General features: G+C 43.0%; 1 long non-coding RNA gene across 10 annotated transcripts; it reads right to left on the bottom strand.

The window, feature by feature from the left end:
• Nucleotides 1–413: 413 nt before the first annotated feature.
• LOC137859478 (uncharacterized) lies at nt 414–25682 on the bottom strand. Of its 10 annotated transcripts, none has more exons than XR_011098323.1 (7): nt 25556–25682; nt 25201–25384; nt 21364–21482; nt 19237–19401; nt 18417–18871; nt 14333–15788; nt 414–1341 (listed from the first exon to the last, which is right to left on the bottom strand). It is a non-coding gene; the product is annotated as an uncharacterized lncRNA (long non-coding RNA). The 10 variants fall into 10 exon arrangements; XR_011098321.1 differs by having other exon boundaries at nt 18431–18871; XR_011098327.1 differs by having other exon boundaries at nt 18431–18871; nt 21368–21482.
• Between the last annotated feature and the right edge of the window lie 1841 nt (nt 25683–27523).

Here is a 27523-nt window from a genome sequence, read left to right as displayed (position 1 = left end):
CAGGGAACCATTAATGGAAACGGAGAAGGGGAAGGGCTGAGGGACTGTGCGTTCACTGAAGCATATGGTTACCAATTTGCTGGACATATGTTGCATTCCCCACAGGGCACAGGAGGACTTTTGGATTAAAGGGTGTAAATCATTGGTTATCAACATAGAATTAAGTTCTATTATAAATGTACAGAGTCTAAATATATACATTTTTCTCCCTGGAGATCTCTTCCCCTCGCTGTACTCAAAAACCGCAAATCACAATGTGCATTGCTTTTAAGAAAGCAAATGAAAATAACCGTTCACACGGACTTTTTTTTTCTCCTTTATTATAACCACTTACTTTTTTTGGGTGTAGGGAAGGACAGAAAATGGGAGGCTGTGGGGGAGAGCAGGGAGGAAGTAGAAAGATAGGAAAAGTATCTTGGGACTTTTTATCCCATAATTTCCAGTGGGAGCTATTGATCACAGATGTGCTTTTGCACCACAGCAGCACCTAATTATTTTTCAGGACCGTTGTAATACATGTTTAGGAATCTCTGAATAATAGAACCATATGGCAACATTGTCAGAAGGGGAAAATAGGAACCCAGTAGGCTGGGGGAGGGAGAATGCATTAGAAAGTGCTGGCTGTAAATAGAAAACGATTTATCAAAGAAAGAATGAGGAAAAGGAAGAAATGTGATTTTTTAAAAGATAAAGATTTTCTTCACGTTCCTTGGAGAAGATTCCCAGAATCTCATTCTTTGTTTCCCAGCCTTTTTGCTAGAGGTGTTCCCAGAACATCTGTCCTGTGAGACTGGGCATGGTGCCGTTGTAAAAAACTTGGAGGACTGAGGAGCAGTGCAGGAGATGATATGCACTGGGAGTAGTGGATGTGCCATCGGTTGAGTGAGGTATGAAAGCTTCTCCTGGTGTCCTGAAATGTACTGACATACAGGAAGGTTTCCACTCAGGACAAGGTCCAGCAAACATTCTGTGGACAGTGGCTCTCATGGGATAGAAGCAGGAGAGGAGCATTCTGGACAGGAAGGCAGAGGACAGCATCTCGGGAGCTGGCTGTGCCCTCAGAAGCACATCCATACAGGAGCCTGGTAACCCTCATCCCGACCAGGACCTTCTGCATCACCACCACTCACACCGTGCCTCTGTAGAAGGTGGATGAGCCCGCTGCAGAATGTTGTATCTGAAATGTGGTACCACATTTTGTGCTGTAGTGATGGTTCAGCAAGAGCCTAAGACCTTCTCCCGCTGCACATTTACAGCTGGGCTGTGGGATATCCCAAAAGCCCAATGATTTGAACTCCTCAAAATCTTCCGGGATAAAATACTCAGAAAGAAGAGGACTGCCTGAGGGGGAAAAATAAAATAAATTGTTAAACATTAGGATCATGTGGAAACATTAAACATTATCAAAGCTAAGCTCCATTCCCCTGGCTTTAGCTACATCCTTATTGCAAAGTGGGCAGGTCGGAGCTTAGCTTCAAAGGCAACCTGGGTTATAATCTGCCTTGTCAGATGGACAAGAAAACACATGCTACAAGTATGTGAACACTAGCATAAGGGTTCTTTGTTTAAATTGTTATAGGATTTGGGTTAAGGTAGGTTTCCAGGAGAGCAAGGAGAAACACACACATGCTAGAAGCTTTTTTTTTTTTTTTTTTTTTTTTTTTATTAAACCACTCTGTTTGGGATTAAATGGCTCCGCGTGCTACACATCTGCTTGGGCATTGCCCTGCAGGAAATCCATCCAGCTGAAATCAAGGCATCAGAAAGTGACTGGAGTGGCACACGGCAGTGGAAGGAGTCTCTCCTGAACAAATGGATACCACTGCAGTGATCGCAACGTCCCCAGCATGAGGCTGGGGCAGTGGTAATTGCGCAAAGTGCTCTTTGTTCATTATCCTTTACTGAAGCTGTGTTCTTGATTGTGTGCCTCAGAAAAACTTCAGGGCCACTTCTTTCTGGTCCTTAGTGAGATGCAATTTCCTCTCTCCTCCTGGAGAGTACATTTTAATCAATCTGCAAAGGACCAACAAATTTAATTGCCCCAATGAGCTAATTTTAGATCCTCCTTCCTGACTTCAGATTCACTTCAAATACACTATATAAATAAGAAATATAACTGCTAACAAGTTTAGGCTCTCATTTTTCCAAGGGGCACGGAGATCTTTGTTGCAGCTACATTCTTCTGCATATGGAAACAACTAAAGTCACAAATGATAATTGTTAATTATCTTCCTAATGTGCAGAGAGCATCAGGTAGCTGGATCTCCAGAGGGCATTCACTGCAACCACAGCTGACTGCAGGAATAAAATTGGAAACTGCCTCCCACGCATAGGCCCATAATGTCACTGAAGCACTGGAAAGGAGAAGGAAATATGAAGACCTGTGTTCCTCACCTTAAAAACAAAAATAAAAGCACATTAAGACAAAGAAAAGCCAAGAGAACTAACTACCTAGCTTTTGAGAAAACCAAAAATGAAATGACTACCCAGTCTATTAAAAAAGCTACATATGACATTAAGATATGTTGCTATTATCCTTTTCTTAAATAAATAAGCCTCAAAAGAATAAGAACAACTCTTCATGCTTATTTTGTTTTCCTGAGCTACCTATAAAATAGGTTCTGGGCACAGAGAATCTCCCTACACCCCAGGCTGGTTGACCCTGCTAAGATTCAGTTTACTGCTGATAATTAAAGCAGTGAAATGTTTTGTATAGACCTGTCTTCAACCCTGGCCCACATGAGACCCTCTGCACTGCCTCAGGTGAGGGCTGAGGAAGGTAGTGACCATGACACAGCTAGACCTAAACTCAACCATTTCTGCCTGTCGAGACCCAGATTTATTACTCTTCCAAGCCCTTTCCAGTTCAACATTATCGTTCTGTTTTTGCACACTGTTGCCAGCTTAATCTCCCAGTACCATTTACCTCTCTTTAGCAATTACCATTTGCTAGATTTCTTTCTCACAGCATGATTTTTGGAATATTTTCTTCCTAGATTTAGAAGCCTGCCTAAGCCAAACCCGAATGTTGTTTTCTGCCCAGGTTGTTCATCCTCTGAAATGTATTTGTATTGCCTTTTGTCAACACTAGTTGTCACAAAATCTCTCCCATCTTACCATGATCAGCTTTATGTATTGTTGCTCAGGACAGAATAGGAAAATTTTAGATTTCCATCTTGGCACCAGAAGAGCCCGGCACACTGCTTGGGGCAGATGTGTTGCACAGGAAATACATTCCCTATAGACATTCTTAGATGGTAGAGTGGAAGCTGCATGTGACAGACCAAACTGTTTTCTTAATGATTCACAGAGGATTTGCATTTACAACAGACACCCAACATAACAATAATTACATGCCTACATCCTTAACAAGCCACACTACTGAGAAAGACTTCCTAGATGCATTTATCATGAAAAAGGTTGAAATGATAGCTTCTGCTGCGGCTGTGTTTATAAACCTGACCTACAGAACACTCATTTGAGACTAAAAGGAGAGTTCCATATTTTATAGCTTGTTTCAGCATTAACTTATCACTTATTCTTTTAGGAGGGAGTCAACACAGTGAGAGGATCACAGCAAATGCCAACAAAAAGGGTATTTTCTCTAGATGTCCACACAGACACGAAAAAGATTCAGTGCACTCTATGAAAAAGCATACATTAATAAAGAATTTTATTTATTTATTTTTTTTATTACCTCATTGTGCCTGGAGCAACAAGACTGTAGGCTACAAGAAGAGAAATTCATTAGGCACTTTGTCTTATTTAAGTTTCCCTGTCTACTTGCAGAGATAACCCCATTCTCTGAATAATGGATCTACACAAGATTGCTTTAAACTCTGCAGCTGTAACACAGTCACCCTAGATAATATCTAAGGCTTTCTGGATAGACAGCAGTCAATCATTCCTAGTAACAATGTAAATTTGAAAACTTGAATTTCTTCAAATGGTGAAGGTGACAAGTGGATTCAACTAATTCAGCCTGCGATGTTTGGTTAGCTGTCCTTGGCCCACATCTGCCACCAAATTTTTCTGGGCACAAATAGCCTCCGTAGTGTTGAGGCTGGGTGCTTGTATATGCTCCCTTGGGATGCCAGTCTCGGAGTTGAACCGTCCCTGAACCTATTCCAGCACAGCTCATGTCCCAAGGAGATAACTTGCAGCGCAACTTTAAGAAAAGGCCATGTAAAAGCTCCGTAGGAGAGACATTTTGAGTCTGCCATGACATCAGTGGGTGTGCAACAATGGATTCACATTTCTAACATGTCAGCTCTGCTTAATAACTTTCCAGTTTCTTTTTTGTCACAGTGCTGACTAACCTGGCAGAGTTTAATAAAGCATGAAGCAGGGTAACATGATTGAAGAGCTTGAGAAATATTTCATCGAATACATTGCAATGGAAGTCATACTACTAACTGCTTTCACTCCCTCCCTTTATTTCCTGAGAGGGGGCGGATGAGGAGAAACTTGTTATTCAAAACCAGAAAGGGCCTTGAAAGCAAATTGTGTGAATCCCACAGTCCAGTAACTTGAAAGTTGGGCTTTATTTTAGAAGGTTTCCAGCAGGGCCACAGATCTGAGAGGGAAAGGAAGGGAGGACCTTGGGCCTACCCAGGGCCTTTCCTTCATTGATGGGTAGGCCCTGCCACGGTTCAGTGGAGAATCCCCACAGATGGGGGTTAGCCTGTATTAATTACAATCCTAATTTTCTACCCTCTGTGCTAATCCTGAAACTGCTTGCTCCCTAGAACAAAATCAGAGCTGGGACCTTCCCTCAAATTTCCTCCCTGTTCTCTACTTTGAACACAGCTATTAAGGTTTGAGGGCCTAAAATGTTTTCCTCACATGTACACAAAGTCATCTGCCTTTAGGGGCATCAGAAGGAAAATGGTGATGCTGTACACGGCTTTCATCCACTTCCCCTGACCCAGGTTATCCAGTCCCATAGCTCTCCATTTTGTTCTTGGCTTCTTGGATACTTTATACCCTGTGATGGGATCAAAGAACACTGGCTATGATCTACTGTTTTAAATTTCTCTGGTTTTCTTAGTAGGCCTTTTGCTGAGTAACTACTAATCCTTTAACCTTAGGGTCATAGTGAAATTGCCTTCCTTATTCTCATTGTCATTCACAAATTTTGAAAAGGAGAGAGAAAATAAAGAGAAGAGAGAAATCAGAATATGACTTGTTTAGCGTTACTACCAAGATATACTGCAAAACTACAGAAACATTCACAAACACACCAAAACATAGCTATGATTATCCAAAACAAAGCTGCTCCAGGGGATTATTATTGACAATAAGGAATAAAATCACAATCAAGTTTGCACTGATAGCAGCTCCTACTTTCGTATCTTAGTGAAGAAACCTTACACACCTTTTAAATAATAATTAATTTTTCCACAGAGAAAAAAATGAAGAAAAATCTATGATAGTTTAAATCAGTGATAGGTTTTGTTTTCTCTTGTATATTCTTAAGCGATTTCTATAGAATTAGAAATAGTTGACAAGTGTAACATTGCTTCTTTTTGCTTTAAAATAAACAGGGCCTACAATATCTTTGGGGACACAAAATATCATGTTCTGTACCAATAACATATACCTTCTCATTTTTCCTCTTCTTGAAATGATTTGCTTTCTAAGTCAAGCCTACCTAACAAGATCTTTCTACTTCTTGTATTTTAGTTTGCCTGAAGTTTCCATGTGTTCCCTTAACTTCCTGATTTACCCTGGATTTTACATCCCTTTTGAGGTTTCATACTAACCTACTTTCTCACACATTACTTCAGACTTTTCCCACAGCATAAAAATATATATTTATATTATATATGTATTTGCCACTAGCAGCTCAGAAAATCTACTGGTGCTCATAACATTAATTTCCTCAACAGTGACTCGCATACGTGACGTCTGCTATTATCTGTTCTGTCATCTCTAATTCATGCCTTACAGCATTATGATGTGTTTTCCCTTCCGCACAGATAGGCAGATATGGTTTGAAAGAGAAATGACATTAAATAAAGGGTCACCATACTGATCTCATGGCAACTGGGTAACTCCACAATGACACATCTTTCATCAGAACCAGAGGAGCCCTCTGTTTCCACAAAATATCACCCTTTCTTTAACTGGACTTTCTTCATCATCATTTGTTAGTTTGCTACAATCCCATTCAGTGCTGTTCTGTGTTTTTGTATCTGTGTGGATTTACTTAGTGGTCAAATGGGAAGAACTTGTCTATTCAAGCGTTTTTAAAATGTGCTTATATTTCCAAAATAAGTTTTATTGATCTGAGGACCTCTATTCCCATATAACTGCATTTGCTATCAGAAGGATTACACCATGCAAATATGCCCACATGTATGCAGATACAGCTGTATTGGCACAGACACTGTGCGTAGACCAGGCATAAGTTTATGGCCCACGCCATTTCTGGCCCTCGAACCCTGCTTTCACAGAGCTGGAGGTGTTAGGGGTGCCTGACCCCAGTCTTTGTCGGGCTGCTCAGCTCATTCTGCTTCCCAACAGTGGCTGCCAGATGTGCTGACACAGTGCACAAGTCCCTTCTGACTCACACCTTGCCTCAACAATCACAATTCTTCCTAGCTGAGGGCTCTGAAGCCACAGATCTTCGTAAAGGACAAGATAAATAGCTACCTCCACTGAGAGAGTTGACTAAAACCTACCCATTGGCCTTGGTAGTATCGTATTTCTTGGCAGAAATCACATTGAATACCCGTGTTTGTGTGGCTGTTACCAGAAAACAGACTGAAGGTTCTGCCTTAAGGAACAGCAGTACACTAAACAAGGTTTTTCTTTACATTAGAAGAGTGGATAATAGGTGGTACTTAATAGACCTGAAGCAAGTAGTGAGAGCTTAAGATGTGATAAAAGTTTATTTATGGACACACAAATCAGTAACAGCAGCAATGTAAGGACAGATATCTGGCCCAGGAAATAACAACAGAAACACATTTCATGTTGTCACCTATTGTTCCTGCAGTCTCCTTAGGGCCTCATCTCACTGTCATCAGTAGCAACGTGTGCAGCTGTTAGCACCGTGTCTGTCTCTGCCCTCTGCTCCCCATTTCCCACTTCACTGCAACAAATTCTTCATGCTCTGATCATAACTCGGTGAGAGGAGGCACATTGCTCTCACTAACCCTTCTGACAGAGAGCACTTCCCAGGTCTGAGTATCACATCCATGGACATAATGTTAGAAGGCATTACTGATTAAAAAAAATAAATAAAAATCAAGTAAAATCTTGGTGACCTAAAAAACAAGTCTAAGGCATCACCCATTCTCAGTGACCCAGAGCCCTGGGGAGGTAAGTTATTATGGACTAACATCACCTGGCTCTTCCAGTGAGCTAGTGGCAGGAGCACTGCAGAGCTAGGGGCATGAGAGAGGAAATTAGCAACATGCAGTCCACAAGTGATGGCTGCAGACCCCCATGAGGGCAGGTCTGTGATGGGGAGAGTTTCTGACCTCCTGTCCCACACAGCTCATGGTCAGTCAGCACCACCACGCAGCCCCCTCTTCCCTCAGTTTAGGCTAAAGCAAGGTTTCAGCCACACCTTTCCACACTGCTCCAGGTCTGAAGAGCTGCCTGCTGTTTTGGAAACCTGGGAGCGAGGGAATCATCAACCTTTGGAGTCAGGTCAGACAACTGGACAGATCCAAGACAGACCTTGACTGGAAAAGGGAAAACCGCAGGGAATCAGCTCTGCTCAGCAGCAGGTGATGTAATGTCTCTGGAAAGCGAGATGGACAGACAGCTCTGATGAATCCTCCCTCTGTCAGAAGAACAAGAGCTGAGGATGGAGGATATTCACACAAACGTGGGAAAAAGCAGAACAGAGGGAGGAAGGAACAAGCAGACGGGGAGGAGGAGGTGCTGAAAAACGGCAGGGGAACAGCTCTTTCTGGGAGAGAGTAGAAAGGATTTTGCGTTGAGGAAAGCTGTTGCCAGTTATTTTTGTACAGATTTTAAAGTTCACCGAACCCAGCTCTGGAAGTTGCATGTTGTGTTTTTGGCTGGCAATATCAACATACCATATGGAGAAGCCTCAGTTTGAGCTTTACAATATTGTTTGGATTCGATATTGACGTATTTTCATTACTGAACCTGCCTGGAATTGTATGTTCTTTTCTTTTGATGTATGATGGGTGAAAGAAACCCACAAAGCGAAGAAGCAAAACCTAAAAACAACAAAAGAAAAGCACAGTGAAAGTGCTGTATTTTGAATTAGACCTCAACTTCATTGACTTTAGCATCCTGTCATTAACAGCATCTACCAGATACAGTAGATTCCAGACAAAAGGAAGAGGCAAGAAATACTATGCTGCTGTGGATATTATAGACACTGCTTCTCCATCTCTTTGTCCCATTATTACTGGACTACTTCCCTGTTTAAGGGATTTACTAAACTACTGGAGGAAAGGGTGGAATGGTCTAAAGATAGTCCTTACATTTACTGATATAGTAAGCACTGCAGGGCAACAGCTCCCACCTGCTATCTTCTTAGAAGATCCTGAGCAAAAAAAAATCTGGAACAAAAACTTGGAAAGTTACTTGGATGAAAGCATAGAGGCTGTCAGAAATTAAATATATGGAAAACAGAAGGAACCTGAGGTGTCAGAAATGCAGGAGTCAAGATGAATTTCTGGTTTTGTACGCTTACAAATAGAGATTTCTAAAACTAAAGTTTTCTCTTGTAATGTTTTATTCTTCTGCTGAAATCGCGACAAATTTACTTTGAAAAATTTAGGGCTTCTCTCACTCCAGACAATGACCACATACATGTACGCACACGGTTACCCTGCTGACCTGAGCAGAATGCTTGGTGTCAGAGCCTGAAGAGCTGATCTAAGGCAAGGAGAGCCACCATGGCCTTTCAGGTCAGCCCCAATAATGCCAGAATGGAGCTGCTGAGTCAGAGCAGAAGTCAGGGCAGGGGCACAAGTCTCCAGCCTTGTCTCCAAGACTTGAGTCTCCAACACTCAACAGCATCCAGCAAACACCCTGTGCTACATTTTAACCTGCAAGCTGGGCAGCAATAGATACTGCCTTTTGTAAAATTCTCTTCAGCCAGCCACTGTCCCTAGCTGATGCTTTTTGCTACAACCTGCATTTTAATAAACTGTACTTCTCTCTGCTAATTACCGTCAGCAGCATGAAATCAGGCAGTAGTAAGAGGCCCTCCTACGCATCTCTCCCCCCTCCTTGCAGCCCATGCCGCACCAAACTGCATATTTGCATTTTCAGAGGCTGCTTGCCTGAAATGTAATTGAAGACACACAGATCATCTGTTTACAGTAACAAATTACAGTAATTTCAGTGAGGCTTTCGTGACAATTTTACTCCTAACATGGCTATTTTTGATATGCAGTTAAAGCACAAGAAAGATGACAGCGAGAGGATCAGAAACCCTGCAAAGATGTTAAACAAAGAAAGAATACGGGAGGAATCTTTGTTATAGATATTAAAAAAAAGCTATGCTGAGTGACACACATCTATTGCTTGTGTAGGTCATGCTGGACAAGGGAGCCTGCTAGCCATGACCTTGCTCTAAAACCTGCCTTGAGCATCCCTCTAGCAATGACTTCAGTACTCCCTTCCCTTGGCATTTCCATCCATTCCTTACCCATTCCACAGGCAACAGAATAAATCCATCTTCTAGGTAGTATCAGGAGCCACACAACAAGTTCAAATTTCACTGATCCATCCCATGTGATTTTCTACTACTGGTTACAACCTTTGGTCTGCATTTCTTAGAGCCAGGTGACACGGGCTGCCCAGCCTTCTGCTGCAGAGTCAGTGATGTGGGAACCTTTGGCACTGCTCTCCTGCCACTTTGATTTGCAGAAAACATGGTGTTGGTAAAGATTTAGAAGCAAATGTGGATACAAGGTAATTATTCCACTACAGGTGGAAGCAAAGGCTCCCTGGAGCAACATCTTATTCATTATAGGGGACACTGGCAGGGAAACTTAGAGACTAGTGGCCAACACAGAAGCAGATCTCTGTAGTAGATATTCTCTGAAGGGAAAAGCTCCATTGGATTTAACATTTTCAAGCCTTCTTTTTTTGTACAAATGGGGAAAAAGGGAAGACAAGAAGCACAGACTTATATTTAAATTGCACTGAAGGTCACAACTAAAAACCTGAAACCATAAGTTCTGAAAGCAAACAAACAAAGAACTACTGACCTTGATGATGCCACTGTAGTTGACATGGTTGATATCCCACTAGACTGCCTACTTGGTTCTCAGTTCCAACTCTCTGCTGGTTAAAAATTTCCACCTCTGCTTGTGCTGGAGTTAGAATAATGGGAAAGAGACAAAAACTGCTGCCGAAAACTCTGCACCATCCCTGTGCAGTTATTTCTGTTTGTCAGAGCATTTGTGCAACACTAACCCAATTCTGTCATCTCGTAAACTTTAATTATTGTCACAAGCACGGCTGAGGAAGGAAGCATTCACATCACCCCCAGAGCAGGCTGAACTGCTGAGCAACCAGCTCATTTCCCCAATGACACCTGAAGTGGCGGTGCAGGGTGGTGCCCTGCCACCTTTACACTGGTTAAGCTGAGCTCTGTTCCTCTATTTTCTCAGCACATCCACTAATTTATTCTCAATTTTAAAAGAAACAAAACCAAACACTATAAGCACAAAGAACATTTTTTCCATCAGAAATCACAGGTGTGCACAATAAATCTTGAAAATATTAAGATCGGTCTGGAACCCAAATTCTCCTTGAATTTCACTAAATGCTTGGTTGCATCTCTTTATTCAGTTCTCATGTAAAATATCTGATTTTTCTGGCCTGAGACAACTTGAGTACCAGATGAGAAATGATTTATTTTTTTAAACACAAATTAAATTCAATTTCAGTTTTGTGTTTAGCTCTACTAGGTCATTGTTGACCGTAATTTTCAATCTCATGTTTGGAGGAACACTAGAAATGCTGGCTTTATTCAGCTGATATGGTTATCCTCTCTGAAACCCAGCTCTCTGCAAAACCTTGACCTGATGAAGTCAAAAAAAATATCTATTTCAAAGAGAATTTCCTGTCTTCATTAATGAAGAATGTCACATTCACTTAGATGGCTTCTTCCTCTCTGTATGAAGATAAGAACGTGAGACCATCTCTGCTGTCTTCAGTAGGCAACTATGAAAGGGAAGAAGCTGGCTAAAACAGCTTGAAGTTCTTAAAAATGGGCTTCAGTCCAAGCCCTGTTAACAGATTACTGTTATTAGCAAAAATCTCTCTTCATCACAACGAAGAATGTAAGGCACTGATGAAATTATGCAGATTAATAGGATATAGCAAGTATTACTCAATCACTTTGATAAAAAAAAGTCCAGTTACTTTCACAAAGCTGTTGATCTCAAAGCCTCCTCATAGCCAGATATGGTGTTGCAAAGACTGGGTCAGTCTGCACAGCGGGGATTGCGTTGTTTTGCAGTTTGTGCCAGAGCTCCCATTTGGTCCTCATGCAAGACTCAACTTTAAAAGTTACTCAGGAATGAAGGGAGCATCAAATAGAGGCATGAGCCTGGCAGATCGTCTCTCGACAACAGCGTCCATAACAGCCACGGGAAGCAAGAAGCTGTGAAGCACGCGTTGCTCAGCTGTATTTTTACCAGTATTGCCTACAAGCATTTCAGTTCCCTATCTCACACCTACTTACATGTGTACTGTGCCTACAAAAGTACGTGAGCTGATGGTAAACTCTGCTACCTAGCATACTGAAGTCAAAAAGAAATTATAGATTCCCCTTCAACAAATAAATTGAGGTAGATTAAGTCCTTATGATGAGCCAGCACCTGACAGGCAGAACCAAGAAATTATTTCTATAGCACACCTTTAAAGAGAGGGCTCTGCTCCAGTCCACCTCACAGCTCATGAGCAAGATGCTACATCATGCATCAGAGGTAGGTGTGCATGGGAAGCAGAGTTTCACGAAGTGTTTTGTAGATGTTGAAAATGCTTTTCTAAGCATATATAGCACCATTTGCCTCAGAGCTTGCTCAAACCCTTGTATTCAGAGCTCTGCTCAAGAGAGCATTTCAAGCCACACGAAAGATCTAATTACAGCATAATAAATACTTTTGCTAGGAAAGCTAAGTGAGTTCTGGGGGAAGTGAAAAGAACCAAAAATCAACTGACGTCTCCATGAGCTGAATTCCCTGGTTTACTTACGAAGCAGTCCAAGGGCAAACACAAAGCCATTTTTCCTCCTACACAAAGTATGTCAGCGTGAGGAACCTTCCAGGGAAGTCAAGAAAGAATGCAGCCACTCATTCATTAATTCATTCATTTTCCACCCTAAGACAGCCAGCTAAAGAGACATAGCAGGGGAAGGGAAGAATATACAAGTTTTGCACCAGGCAGACCCCCGCCTATTACAGGCTTGATAAAGGCCACTGAGAGATTTTAGATCTTTAAACCAAAATCAACAACAACAAAGGAGGCCTTCTCACCAGGCTTTGTGGTAGGGAAAGGGTGTGCCCTCCTACCTATTGTGCCCTTAGATGCTTTCTTCAAGAAAAGAGATGGAGCACAGCACAAAAAAACTTACTGCTAGAACCACATGAACCTTTTCAGTAGCAGGAGTGCCTCAATCTCCAGCTACATTAGGAGGGAAATGACATTTATAGCTCCATTGAAAGCAGAAATAAAGAAAGGCAATGAAGAGGCCAGTTGTTTCCCCTGCCTTCCTTCCTCTCGTGCCTCCTAGCTCATATACCCTCCAGGAAGAAAGCTTTGACTCTCAGAACAGCTGGTCTGCCTCTGACAAATGAGATATGCAGAAAAGGAAGGTTAGGAGTGATTGAGCTGCTAAAGAGGCACAGCTGACCTCAGGGTGCCCGAGGCCTCCCCTCTATTGGAGAGACCCACCAGTTCCTAGGAAACAAAGTGGAGGCATTTCCCCACAGCAGTTCAGGGAAATCTGTTTCACAGGGAATTGCTGATGCTGCTCATCATTGCGCAAATCCTGCTCTCGCTTTCATTTGGGGAATCCAGCAACAATCCTATCCCTGCTGCTCTGGCCATTACGCCACCAACTGCTGAGTCGTGTAGAGAAGAGACTGACTTGAGGCAGGAATTTTAAAGTTGTTGCCTCTAACAAATTGTATTTTCTAATTTCTTTAGAAACGTATCGCACGTAGTTATTTAGTCAGCCTTAACTTTCCTTCCTCTAGGCAAATGGAAGTAAAAATTTCCGATCAGCACAAGAGCTGGCGCATTTCAAACCAGACTCGTAAAAAATGCTTTCACGTTAAATGTTGTGAGCAGCCCAGGTGTTCTGTAGGGCCACGAAAGACCTTCATGGCAGGCTATCTGCAGCATTGCTCCACATTAGTGCAAGTGCAAAGTGAGACCTATGGAAAATGCCAGGGCGAGCAGAGGGATGCTGTGCTCACCAGGAGATGCAGATGGTAGCTAAAACCCATCCAACAGCAAAATGCTGAGCACATTCCTTAAACAACTTAAAAAAGTACGGGGATTGCACAATCCTCATGTTGTTTCCAAAGCTCTGGCCTCAGCTAAGACCAGCAGCCCGAAAGCTGGTAACAAAGGAGCTCGTTGGTCTTCGATGCTCAGTGTCAAAGGGTGTAGCAGCAATACTTGTGAGAAATGTCATCCTACAGACTGAATGGCAAATGGAGAAGTTTTAATTACTACCGACAGCAGCCACTTTTCATAATTGCTCCTGAGTTTCTTGATGTTGTACCCAAAGCTTGTAGGCTGTCTGGAGGTGCTCTTTGAAACGCCTCGTCATGAAGCTCCCACCCATAAATCTGCCTCGACTGCTCCCGCATCAGGTGGAGTGAAGGTCTCCCGGTAATGACAGCTTGGGCATCATTGCCTCGAGTCACTGAACCCTACACCAGCTCTTGTTAGAGGTGGGCTTGAAGTCACAACCACAGCCCCTCACGCTGCTCTGAGCTGGCGAGACTTGAGCCCTGTCTCATGTTTCCAGCAGATGTGTGAAAAAGCTTGAGAGAGTTAACCAGTGGCAGTCTTTAGTTCAAGCATGTGCTGCTGTAATACACCATGAAATTATTATCTAGCAATGGCTTAATTTGTGACCTGGAAAGTATCCCCTTCCCCGGGGGGAGATGCAGTGCTGCCCAATCAAAGGCTGTCACTCACAGACCCGCTGCAATTAGCCAGAAGCGTTTTGCTGCTGATAACGGCTATAATGAATCCCAGGCAGAGACACCTTCCCTGGCAGGCTGCTGTTTGGGCTTGGAAAACAGTTTCAGAATAAATAAAACAAAACCAGAAGCCATCGCATTAGCTGCTGATTTTTCACCTCCTACTCAAGCGCTCCATGCAGATCCATCGGGGCTCTGTCAGAAGCACGCAATTACTCCCCATCAGAGAGAGCTGCCATGGAGGGAGTGACTTGGTGCATTCCTCGGGGTGGGTGGGTATTTTTGTACTAATTCAGATAATGGAACTGGCTTGCCGAGTGGGAGAAGACTACTCATTTCCAAGGCTACCTCCCAGCCCCCCCCCCCACTCCATTCCTTGATCTTTAACATCCTCCCACTGCTTTATGACTGGTGCATTACACATAACCAGCTCCTGAGGTGGCTGCTTCTGGGTAAGAGGAGAGAATTGCTCACATTCCAATGTTGGGTGAGCTGAGGGAGTTGATTTTTTTAATTTTATTATCTTTTTTTTTGGTATTGCATACAACAACATGTATATTACACTGCACTGCAGCAAACCACAGCTTCCCCCCAGCGAGTGACACGCTTCAGAAAGGTGATGGAGAATGCCAGGAACAAAGAAGCCAGATGATGCCCTTGCTGCAGAAGTGAGGTCTGGGCAGCTGATGCCCAGCTTTGCACAGCAGGACTCGAAAGGTGCCAGACTGCTGAGCGGGTATCTCAGCCAAACCAGGACAGGAAAAGCCCTGATGCCTGACTTCCAGACGATGTTTCTGACACTTCTGGCCAGGGCCTCTAAGCTGATATCCTGGGCTGGCAGCCTGTCTGGGCATGTCCTAACTCCTTCCTATTTTGCTAAGCTAGCATTTGTGTTTCTGGTCCTTTTCACTTCTTGTCAGGTGATAAAGTGAGTCAAGGGAGCGCCTGTGCTGTCAAGCCGAGACCATTCCCAGTGCATTCCAGGCATACCGTGGGCACAGGCAGCTTGTTCCAAAGGACAGCCAAGACCTGGAGCCTCCCTTTCCCTTTCCAGGTGCCCCAAATCTGTTAGTCCCTGCTTGAGTCCAGTAGACTATGCGTAAAGTGATGTTTTATCCCTACAGTGTTGCAAGAATTTAGTGGTGGCTGCAAAAAGCTGTGTTGTTAATAAAACACTAAAAAAGTTGCACAAAGTAAACCTATTTGCTGGTGATTTACTTCTGTAATTGTGTCCGTACAATCCAGGAAAGGAAATACGAGTGAAATGCTTCTACTTTATTTGCTGATAAGGTATTCCCCCACTAAGCACATGAGGAGAGCTATGCCACCTTATCGCTGTCTGCCTCATTGCCCAGATGGCACAGAGGTGCTTCCTGACAGATAATGCACTCGGCCTTTTGAGTTTAACCCAAAGGTTTCCCTCCCTAGCACTCTTGAGTACAAATTCTTCAGAACAGAATTAAAGAAGTATTTATCCCAGATCGCTGAATGATAGTATTAGAGAAATCTCCTTCCAGCCTTATCTGCGCCAGCCAGCTGGCTCCTGTGGGTGACCGAGGCACCGAGCAGGGACGTTCTCAGGCTGCTGCTGACAGCGCGCTGCGGTGTGACAGGCTGCAACAGAGCAGGGAAGCTTTTAGTACAGAATATATCTTATTAAAAGAATATCGTCAAGAATATATCTTAAAAAAAAAAAAAAAAAAAAAAAAAAAAGCACGTCCCTTGCCAGCATAATATTGCCCACCACACAACTGTATAAGAGAAAACTTCAGGGGCACATCCAAACCTCAGAGTTCACTACAAGGAGACCCTGGCAGCAAACTTCCCCTACGGGATGCGTAATGTGGTCTCCAAACACATGATCACCAGCAGCAGACAGCTGGAAGTCAAACAGCAGCTATAAAAACCTTTGAGACGTGACAGCCCCATCTTACAAATTGGTACGGTTCGACACCTGTTATTATTTCCACACTTTATTTTCTCCCCCGTTATGAATCACACCGACTTTCCCTGGTATAACGCATACACCAGGCAGGTAGGGGAGCTGGCCAGAGGGAGAAAATCTTAGCTCTGGGTAATTCAACAATGAGGGTAATTAGTTACAGCCTTGCTCTTATCATCTAAAACAATGAAGAAGAAAGGAAGGACTTGCCAGTGCAAGTTTATTCATATTAAGATAGATGAGACAATAGGGATCCTAGAACAATTTGGTGTTCAACTTAATCCAGAATAAATGAATGAATGTTGTGATTTACCATCTTCAAATATTTGCCCTCCAGGTAAAAGAGGTTCAACTGAAGGAGGTACCATGTCTCTAAAATAAGCAAGGCCATGCATTAAATTATTACGGGATATTGTGCAGAGAAATCCTCAGATTTTCAGAAAGAAACACAATCCTTCACTACAAAAAGAGAGGAACAATTTCTTCTGAGTTAACAAGAGCAGGGAAACAAGAGAAAAATACAGTGGAGAAAGACAAGGTTTTAAATTTGGCTGTGCATTAAGAAACAAAAATTACTCACTTCTCTCAAACTAAACTATGCTGAGTTTTTCTCTGTTACATATATATTTAGGCTCCCAACCCAGTCAGACCTACACCAGCATCACAACACTGAGTCACTGACTGACGCAGAGGCACCGAGTTCTCCAGCTGAAGAACTGAAGCCTTTGCCTACTGACAACAAGAACAGGGAGTCTTCCCTCCTTCTTCTTCTCTCTTTTTTTTTTTTTTTTTTATTTGTTTTGTTTTTGTTTTGTTAACATATTCCTCCTCTTAATAGTATCAGCAGCTTTAAAACTGTAGTCTAAGTGTTATCACACAGAATCTAAATTATCTTCTACAGTAAACAACCTGGAACCTGAAAACAAATGTTACCTTCCATGAAACCCCAGTTGATTTAAAGCTTAAAAATCTTTTCCCATACAGCTTCCCATGGGTTCTGTAGAAGCCTACCCCATGAGCAGTGGCCATGGGAAAAGCCACTGCTGAAGTCCTATGATGCCTGGCACTTCCACGTTATTTTTACTGGGAAAGATTTAAAAATATTTCCCCAGCACACAGAATATTCCTGGAACACCTGAAGCCTGGAAGTTCGTTAGCTGTGAAAGGCTAATGAATATTGAAAGCCCTAGCAAACACAGTATTCTGTAGCTTGTTTCAAGAAGTTCTGGCTACAGAAGTTGTCACAATGACGTCCAACGTTAGCGGGTGTTTTAAAGAAAGAGGATTTGAGCAAACAAGCGCAGCCCAACTGCGTAGCTCCCCACTGATTGACCACTTTGTCTCTTCAGCCACTATTAATAAGCAAAAAGTAGCTCTTCATCATCCCAGCAGATGAGAGCGTTTTACCATTAAAAAACTCCCTTGCCCATAAATCAGGGCTTATCTAAAGCCACGTTTGACGTGCTTGCAGAGGAGTAAGAGAGGCACTCGGTGAGCAGCAGGCTGAACGCGCGCACAGGAGCACGCCGTGCTCGGGACCAAATGTGCAGATCCCCAGAGCTCCAGCACAGCTAATGACATCCTCCCTTGCAGGCGCTGAGATCCCATTAACTGGTGAATCACTCTGCCATCTGCAGAGAGCAGGTCCTCCCCCCTCGTCCTCCCCACTCAGGACAAGTAAAGGGGAAGCTTGGAAACAACCTTCAGCTCTTCCAGTTCGTCTTCATGGGTTTCATTGGTAATCTTTCCAGTTTTCTCTCACTGGGGTTTTACTACAATGTAATTTACCACCTAGAGGCCATCAGGTTTCAAAGCTGCATGAATACCAGCATTAAAAATGACAACCACAAGTGACACCTTGAAGACAGCAGCACAGATAAAAAGATAGTTTTGTGTTCGTAGCCATTAAGCAAAGCAGCATTCATTTAAGAGCCAGAACTGAAGAACTGTGAAATATCACAACACCATAACCGAGCATTAACTTGGGAGACTAACAAGGCTGAATCCAGCTACCTGCTAAGACCCCAAGCATATCACAACTTCCAGAGACCATGGAAATCTTCCAGACACAAAGAAGAGCAACTTTATTTACAGGTCAGTGCCTCCAACACCACCTTCACTTGGTGGCTTGGTGCTCTGAGGCCATACAAAAGAAGGAGCTCAAGCCACCTGCCTCTCAGGCTGCCAGCTGATAACCCCATGCCAGCAGCTGTTCTCCTCGTTCCAAGGAGCCCAATTAGTCACTCAGCAGGAAGGCCAGCCGCAGCCCCAGCCCCAGCCCCGTCACAGCAGTGACTTACTGGCTCCAACTTACTGCGACCGTGGTTCCCAGGAATTTTCTTAGCAGCAGTCCATATTCCGCAGCACTCCCATCAGGGAGCTGGCACGGCTGCTTGGACACCCACGCTGGCAACCAGACCAGATAACTGATCCAGATGCAAAAAAAAAAAAAAAAAAAAAAAAAAAAGGTATTTTTTGCTGTGCTAGCAGCATGGGGAACGTGGCATGGAAGCTGGTTAAGATGACTTCAGCAGCATTGCCATAAAAAGCAAAACCCCTGCCAAATGATCTGCTTTAACAAGTCCTTTTTTTTTTTTTAAAGCTGGTTTCCAAAACATTTAAAGCTGAAATTTAAACTCTCTGCTAGATGGTATCTCCTCCCTCACCACTCACCATATTTTTTTTTTTTCTTTTTTTGAGCACTCATCTGGCTTCCAGATCAGAATGAAAGCACCACTGATGGTCTTGAAATTAGCTTAGGGAAAAAAAATAAAATAAAATAAAAAGGCAGTTCAGACGGTCTAGCTGATTTCACAAGCATTTACAGGGTTTTCAGCACTGAATTCAGATGTACCAGCAACAAATACCCCAGAGCAATCTCTTTTCCCTTAAATTATCTCTAAATCCTAAGGCTGCTCCCTCCCCACTCCTGACAAGAGCTATGGGCTTGGAGTCAGTCAAAAAACGTCCCCTTACCATAGTCTTTTATACACATTCAAGCTCTAACTTCTTTAAAGATAAAGACAACCATCGCAGTGCTTAATGCCTAGTTTATTGAGTAATTTCTCCTAAGTCCCACATTTAGATAAATGAGAATTGAAACAGGAGAAGGAGGCTCACCTTGCCTCTATGCCAATTCCCAGGGCTTCATGCTGAACTGAACACGACAGAGGAAAATTGCTGATAGCTTCCTGGGGCACCCTGAGGATCATTTCTATCTCAGCAATGACTTTTGGAGACCTTGTATGTGTGAGACTTCCTTTGTTTTTCTGTATATAAGAATATCTGGAGAGACGACAACTGATTTAGCAAATTGTACATACTATTTAGCTAATGTGCAAGTCATTATGGCATGAAGCATCTAATCTCTTCTTCGCTTCTCATTACAAAGAATACATCCCTGGTATTGGTTTGTTTTTTCTTCCTTTTGCTTTAATGAGAGCATTAAGTGCTTTGCCAAGAAACCTGATTAAGGTACTATTTTAACTTGTATGTTCCAATAAAAGTAATATTCAATTGACAGCCTTAAGTGGATGACGAAAAAACACCTTTAAAATTTTTTAAATCCAAGGGGTAAACCAATGTTCTTCTGCAAGAAGACAAAATTACCAATTCCTTAAGGCTGGTTTGGGATACATCCATTCAAGAAGGTGGTCAACAAAGCAATGCAGATTGTCACGGCTGTTTTAAGCAGCAATTACAAGAGAGTTATCCCAAAGGGCTATCCATTTATTGATAGGAGTTATTTGAGTTATGCTATGGTTGCCAAGCAGGACAGCAATGCACTGAGAGTCTCCTGACAGGTCCTGCACGTCCACAGCAGCAGGAGATGACAACTTTGCACCTTCTGCAGAAAGCTCCTGAGACCCAGCACTGCTGGGCACAGTGAGCTGTGCTCAGAGAAAAAACAAACCTTTACTGAACTCTTCAGGAAACTGGGGTTTTCTCTCACCTGCCTTTTTTTCCTCTTAGAATAAGATTCCAAAAAATACCCTACGAGTAATTAATTCACTGATTTAAATTATTTTTCGTAATCACCAGTTCTGTATTTTGTTCCCTTTTACTCCTAATTACCAATGTTCAAATTTCAAGCGTGCTGCTTAACAGCAGCTGGTCAAGCGATTCAGATGATGCCGTTTCCACTTTCCGATAGGACGAGTACCTCAGCACTGCATTTTATAGCAGCCATCTCTGAAGAAACATCTGCAGCATCAGCATGCCAAAGACATCATCTCTCCATCGGATTTCTTCCTTGCCTTCCCTGCCATGCCCTCAGTTACCTACAGCTTGTGTACCCTCTCTTCTCCTCTCCACATCATTTCCTTACCGTGGCCATAACAGCAGATGTAGGAATTAGGGGAGAGTGAACACCTCTCTGTGTGTCAGCACTTCCCCAGGTCACTACTTTGTTAACTGCACAGCAGTTAGGGTAATGCCTTGGTACTGGACTCATGGGATATTAGAATTACATACGGGGAAAAGGAAATGAGTAGCAAGAGGAAGTGTTAACACGGCATATTTAAAGTACGTCTTTCTGTCCTTTTGCATCAGCTATGTGTTAGTAATCCAAACAATCTTTCTTGCTTAAAAAAATAAATAAAAAAGTGGAATAAACAAACAAACAAACAGTTTTTGTAAGAAAAAAACTACTGCAGGGAGCAAACAAACAACTTTTTGTTTAAGTGTGCGTGGCAGCTCTCCCTCTGGGAAAAGTTTTATTTTTCTCTTCATGATTTATCCGCCAGTCAGAGCTCCATGTACTCCCCACCCTTCCGAGGCTGCCAGTTGACATGGAGCTCTGAGACGTGACTGTCACTGATGCATCTCACGAAGCTGTATAATGTCACCTTAATTTTCCACTCTGACCAACTCTCTCCCCCTTAGACTTCCCACAGGGTGAGAATCTGAAAGAAACAAAGGCGGAATCAGTCACCTAACCTCACATTTCAAGTGAGTGGCTGCAGCCTGAGCTGAATCAGAGCCTTTTGAAATTGAGTCATTTTGTCTAGCTTGCTGTAATGCGATAAGCTAGATGGGATAGAAATTCTATATGTTATTAACACGGAATTATTTCAAAACATGGAGTTAAGATAAGAGGAGAGTCCAGGGAGGGCTAATCTGTGCCTGGCAGCCCACACTCTCATCACATGCCGATTGCTTTGTTAGTCATCTCTTCATCAGTGCTCTCAGCCCACTCCTGCTCCTCCTGCAGTAAACTTTAATTAACCAAAGAAACACTGGACTTACTCACTGAAAATGGAGAAACAGAAAAACGGAGAGACTGAATGCTTCTCCTCATAGGTGAGTGCAAACCAGCGTGGAGGTAGAGGAAAAGTTAACTCTTCAAACCAAGCCAGCGGGAATACCTGCAAGCGAGCATTTTGAAACAATCCAAAAAGAAGACTTTTGTGACCTTGTGCTTTCACATTTCTTTCCCTGGCATGCTTTTCAGGATAGCAGCTGGTCTTTTGCAATAAATTAAATCGACAAAAAAGCAAATAGAACAACACATGAGTCACCTGCGTGGAGAGTTCAATAAAATCACTGCTCTTCATCTGCTATGTGTTATCCCTGTTCCGACGGGACAATTGTTAGCTAAATGACAAAAACAAGCAAGTCACATAATAGCAACGTTTGTACTTTAGGGTGAGCCTTCAGTTCTTTCTAATTTTAGTGAGCTAGCACCACCCCTGCATCTCATGCCAGCTACCACAAGAGGAGCAGCATCTTGTCAGGCTACCAGAAGTAACAGCTGAGGTGTTATGCTTTTGTTATGCTCCTATGGATAATAATTAACCACCGAGGGAAAGGAAACCACTTCAGTAGAGCACGATCCCCCTGTACGACTGGTTGAGCAAGCTGCCATGACTTGACAAAGAGAATCGTTGGTGAGGAGCTAAGGTGTTATCCTCCTGCATCCCCATCCTCGCATCAGCACTCACACACCTCCTCACCACACCGAGCCGGGCAGCATCAGGCCTGGAAGAGGAACATAGGAAAATAGGGTCGTGGCTCTTCAGCTGGGCATGTTTCTGTATCATTTCTGGAGTGCTTGGCCTGCAGACCCCATTAGAGAAGCAGAGCAGACTGGCAGGTTGTAGACTCGACTGGATGACACCAGTAGCTAGCACTTTGTGCCACACGGAAGAGCTGGGGTTTGGACACAGCTGCCCACTAGCCTTGCATGCTCATAAGGTGTTCTGCATCATGCCCTGCACCCAGCCCACACCTGACCCAATTTGCAGCACTGCAGTAGAAAGAAATTACGGAAACAATGACTGAGGCAGCATTCAGCTTCAAGTGGATGTGCTGCTGCATTGCCCGGCCATAACACGCCGCTGACAGAACCAGCTCTAGGTAGATTTGTCACTTCTGTGTCCTCACTGTCTCTCCTTTCTTCTCCTAAGCTCTGTATTATTTGACTAATGCCCCTCCCAGCTCTTCTTTCTTCCCACTTTTCACCATGATCTACATTTTGCCCATCTTTAGCACTCTGCCACCTCACTACTCTCTCCCTTTCTCCAACGCATGCGATGTACCTCTTCACACTAGCACCTCTGCTTCAGTCACAACAGACCAAGATCAACTATACCAGGGTCCTGCTTTTGCTGGTGACCACTGGCAGATAGTTGAGAACAATGGTAAGAACCAGTCTGATTTCACTCTACTTCTAGGCCCTCTCCTCACTTGGAGAGCACCCTTGGTCACTTAGAGCTGTCACTCAGTGCCACATCCATGTGCCAAGCCAGATTTACTATTAGTGACACACCTGGGAGCATGGGCTGTATTCACAGCTGATGCAGGGCAAATCTCGAAGAACTAAGCTCCACTTTTACATACCCTCATCTCAGGCAAAGCTGTAGGAGCAGTGTCCCTGATCTGGCACTTCAGATGCTGCTGTTGCATCCCAAACAGCAAAACAAGCACTGAAGATAATGAAGGCTTGCTCCTCCTAAGCACAGTGTGAGAGGCAGGAGGTTCTTACCATTAAGGCTCCTGTTACCTCAGCCAATTTCAGTATTGCTCCAGCAAACTGCTGTCTCCCTCCCCTAATCAAGGAGGCACAGCAGTGAAGGCACTTAGCCACCTCTCCATTTCACAGCCTAGAAGAACGCCTGGTGTTTTGGCACAGGAAAGACACGCAGGCATCCGCTCACAGACTTGCTGACCTGGCACAATGTTCAGCTGTAATGCTCAACTATTTTCCCTTGCAAATCATCTAATTGTGAACACTGTAGAAAAGGCTGCCGGATTTGGAGAGAGGTTATGGGAAGCAAAGCGTTACCTAGGATGTTGTTCTGTTCTCCAGGGAGCAGGCAGAGAAAGACAGCAGAGGCTGCCCCGATAGATGGAGCAGACTGAGAAAAAGTAGCACCATGCAACAGTCTACCACCAAGAACAAGTTTATGTCATCATAGAATCAAGTTTCACAGCTTCTCTCATGCCTGATATAAGAGGTATATAAATTACCATCAGTCATAGATGAGTAATAATCATGCAAGGATTAACTGGATTTGAAGAGAGCAAAGGTAAAATTCAGCGTGGTGTTTGCAGCAGTCCTGAAGCCCCTGACTTCAAAAGGGTGGCTGAAAGAGCTTACGTTTTTATGAGCTTTCACTTTGACTTTTATCATATAGATGTGCACGTTATGTGACTCAATACAAGCACGTAAATCAAATCAAATGAAATTCAAACCTGAATTTCAGGAAAGTCACATACTAATGTAAATCAATCGGAATGTAAAGAATTGCAATCTTGTTGTCAATTAAGTCATTTTCAGTCCTCTCTCTGAGTTAGGCTTCAATTCAGATACAGGTACGTCTGACAGTCTGATTTATACCACGAGGTCTCCTCTCCTCTAGATTTTACAGAAGAAGTATGGCAGTTGAATAATTACCCTCACATTGGAAGAACAGACTCCATTCTGCCTTCTTTCAAGGTGTATTAGAACCCTTAAGCCCAAATCACTGATAAATGTACTATTTAGTATGCCTGCAAAAGCTGAGGAATACCTGTATGCCTTACCTCCTCTTTCATACACTCACACGCTTTGATAAGAGCTCCAAAATAATAACACAACAGAGATGCAGATCAAAGTGAGCAGTTTCAAAAGCACAGCAATGATGGAACACCCCCAGGTCTTCTCAGGGCAAAAACCCCTTCTGAGCACAAAGCTCTTCTACAGGTTTGGTTCTTTTGCAGGTTCCTCTTTGCACTTGCCTGAAGTCCCTTCTCATTTCTGAAACTCTATTTTTTTGCTAAGCTAGCATGAGACTTCACAGAATCGTTCTTAAATGATTCTTAAAAAGGACTTCTTAAAAAGGACTGATTTTTTTTTCCCTAACTCTAAGATAGCTTAAATCATATAGTGGTATGATATGTAGATGGCAGAAATCTGTATCTAGACCTTCAAACCTGCCAGCTGGCAGAGATGTTATTCTAACGCTATGTAAAGTTAACAACAACAAAAAGGCTTATCCCAGTTTTACAGCCCCTTTAATACAAATAACTATCGTGCTTCACTATACCATCCTGACCATCACAATCCCCTTCTTTTCAGCTCGGTGGGACCCTTGAGTCCCTTCTGATATCAGATTCCTACCAGGAGCTGTAATTCATCATGTCACCCAGCTGGGACCCTGCTTAGAATATTAAAAACAAAAATATATGCTTCTCAATAGCACTCTCTCGATTACCTAATTGATATTTAAAAATTAACAATAATAATGCTAAAACACCCAGCAGCCTAATTATCAGCTGCTTTTCATTTGTACTCCCATTACATTCACAGCTGCTTCACAAAGTGACAGGCTGCTGTAGGAAGGCTGCCTTGTGTGCCTCCATTCAAAGCCCTTCCATTTATTCCTCGGAGAAGGACGACACAAAAAACTCAAACGCCTGCTTGGTATTTGGCAGATGCAATTCTCACATGACACACTATTCAAAGAGCAAACAGCAAGAACCACACGATGTTCCAAAGGTATTTTCTTCCTCCTGAGCTAATAAAAGAGTCAGCTCACAGGTGTCCCCTAATCTCTTTGTTATCCGAAGGAATTCCTCTTCGAGCTAAACGCCTCAGCTTACCTGCCTTGTAACAAACCACAGCTGAAAACCTGGCAGCAGTGATCGCAGCCACTGCTACTGAGGGCTGGAGGCAGGAGAGGGCAAGCAAGGCCTGCATGATGGGCAGAGCCATGACAGGACACTGAGGTGTCCAAGTCCTGTTGTGTAAAACTGATCCAGCTGGAACCCCTCTTGGCAGGGACGCCTCAAAAAGAAGAAAGAACACGCAATTACATTTTGTTGGCTTTGAAACATGCTAAATTGACTGAATATGTGTCAACTTTATGCAGCGAGATGTTTCAGCTACTTTAAAATGTATTTTCTGGTGTATTTCTAATTTGCCAGGGTGTTCCTCTGCCAAGTGCAGAGCACAAACCTGTGCCAGGAGCGGGCCTGCGCCACCTTGGCAGAACCTGGGCAGTTCTGCTCGGCAGGGCTAGGCCCATTTCAGGCCGGCCGTTGTAAGGAAACCCTGGCAAACGTACAATACCCGTGTGTTACATAGGAACAGCCTTGGGGTATGGTCCCTGTGTGTTATATAGGAACAGCCTAGGTGTAACTCACTCTGCTGGTGCGTTGGGCCCTGAATTACAGCTGCCACAAATGCAGTCTGATGAACACCACACGGTTATTCCACACATTCCTGTCCGCTACGAAGCTGGCTGGGATTTGCCTGCCTGTTTCATCTTCAGCAAAGGCCTCCTCTGTAATGTTTCACCTAGCACATATATCAGCTGGGACCATTCTGATGACCTAAGGAAAAATATTCGTACTAATCAGCAGACAACCCGGGGCACTCTTTTTCCAGGATCAGCTAACCCAAGCCTGCTATTCACAGCACCTGAAAGCTTAACTCAGCGCCTCCAGCTACTCAGCACAGCTGAGAAACCTTCAAGTAATAACATTTTCACAGCAACCTAACTTATCACCAGGTATAAAAAAGTTATTTCTATCCAGTTGCACTACCCATAAATAAAGAACCAAATAAAATACAGAACATGCGAAATACTGTTTTTAAAGCAGCCATCAAAGGCTAAACACAACCCTTGGACTAAGCTGATGTTTGTCTGCTCCTGATTTAGAGCAGTGAAAAATCAGGATATTTGGCCTCTGTTTAGGTTAAAAGCTCTCTCAGACAGACTTCTCAAAGCCACATCCACAGCACAGCGAACACAACGCTGGACATGCTCCATTTCTGAATGTAGGGTGGCATTGGTGGTAGGGGGATGGTTGGACCAGATGATCTTGGAGGTCTCTTCCAACCTTAATGATTCTATGATCCTATGAACACTTCAGTTATTTTTAAAGGAGAAAAGCTTGTAATGAAAGAATAAATGAAGAAAAGGTACTGGACACAAGCAAGATATAAAAAACATAAATATACAAAAAGAGTTTGACAGTATCAGTTGGCATGACAGGTGAAAATTCCACCTTTTCAGTGGTTTAAGGATATAAAAAAGTATCCTCAATGAGATTAGGACCCTTGCACTCATAGAAATACTCCCTGTAGGAACTCCACCTGAGGTTGCTATGTTTGGCACACATGGGTTTTTCGGTAGGGGCAGTTTATAAACCACAAAATAGCACCAAAGTACAAGATGCAGCCTTAAATTCTAATCTGGAGTGAATGCCACCACCTGGGCCAAATGGGGGGAGAAGGGAAATGTGTACCTGTGATTTCAGGGGTTAACTCAGCCAAAAAAGCCAAGAAAATCCCACCTCAAAACCATTTTTGTTGAATTTTTGTTGACATTTTTGGATTAACTCCTGTTTATTTTATTATTAATGTTACTCTCAAAGACCAATTACATACCTGAAATAATAAAATATGGAAAATTGTAACAAACCTAATATCCTTGTGGAAATTTGTGACAGGATTTGCATGCCTTTGGTTTATGTTTTAAACTAAATCAGATGTCAAGCTTGAATCCAGCCAAGGATTTTGCTTTTTTTTATTTTATTTTATTTATTTTTTTATTATGGGGTAACCAATCTATGAATAATGTACTTATTTATTTTAAGGTCTGTTACCCAGTCCATCAAAAAAGACCATGTGCCTTGCAGTCCCTTCTGACTACCCTCAGCCAATATACACAACTTTCTGATGATTCTAACCTGATGAGTTACAACTGGTTTTGTCATCATACAGCTCACAAGCCACAAAGCAGGCCAAAAGCATGTTTTTACAAAATAATCAGGAGTCAATCAGGTTTCAGACTTTTAAGATTTTGAACTAAGAAACATGAAGAACCAGGAGGAATGAATTTAAGGCAAAGGGAATGTTTACTATAAATGATGTTCCCTCTCGCAGTTATAAACACTTGGGTGGTTTGTTTTTTGAAGG

This window comes from Anas acuta, chromosome 7 (genome assembly GCF_963932015.1).
Source record: "Anas acuta chromosome 7, bAnaAcu1.1, whole genome shotgun sequence".
Lineage (NCBI taxonomy): Eukaryota > Metazoa > Chordata > Aves > Anseriformes > Anatidae > Anas > Anas acuta.
The sequence above is the reverse complement of the archived record's forward strand: the minus strand, read 5'-3'. Positions and strand labels throughout refer to the sequence as shown.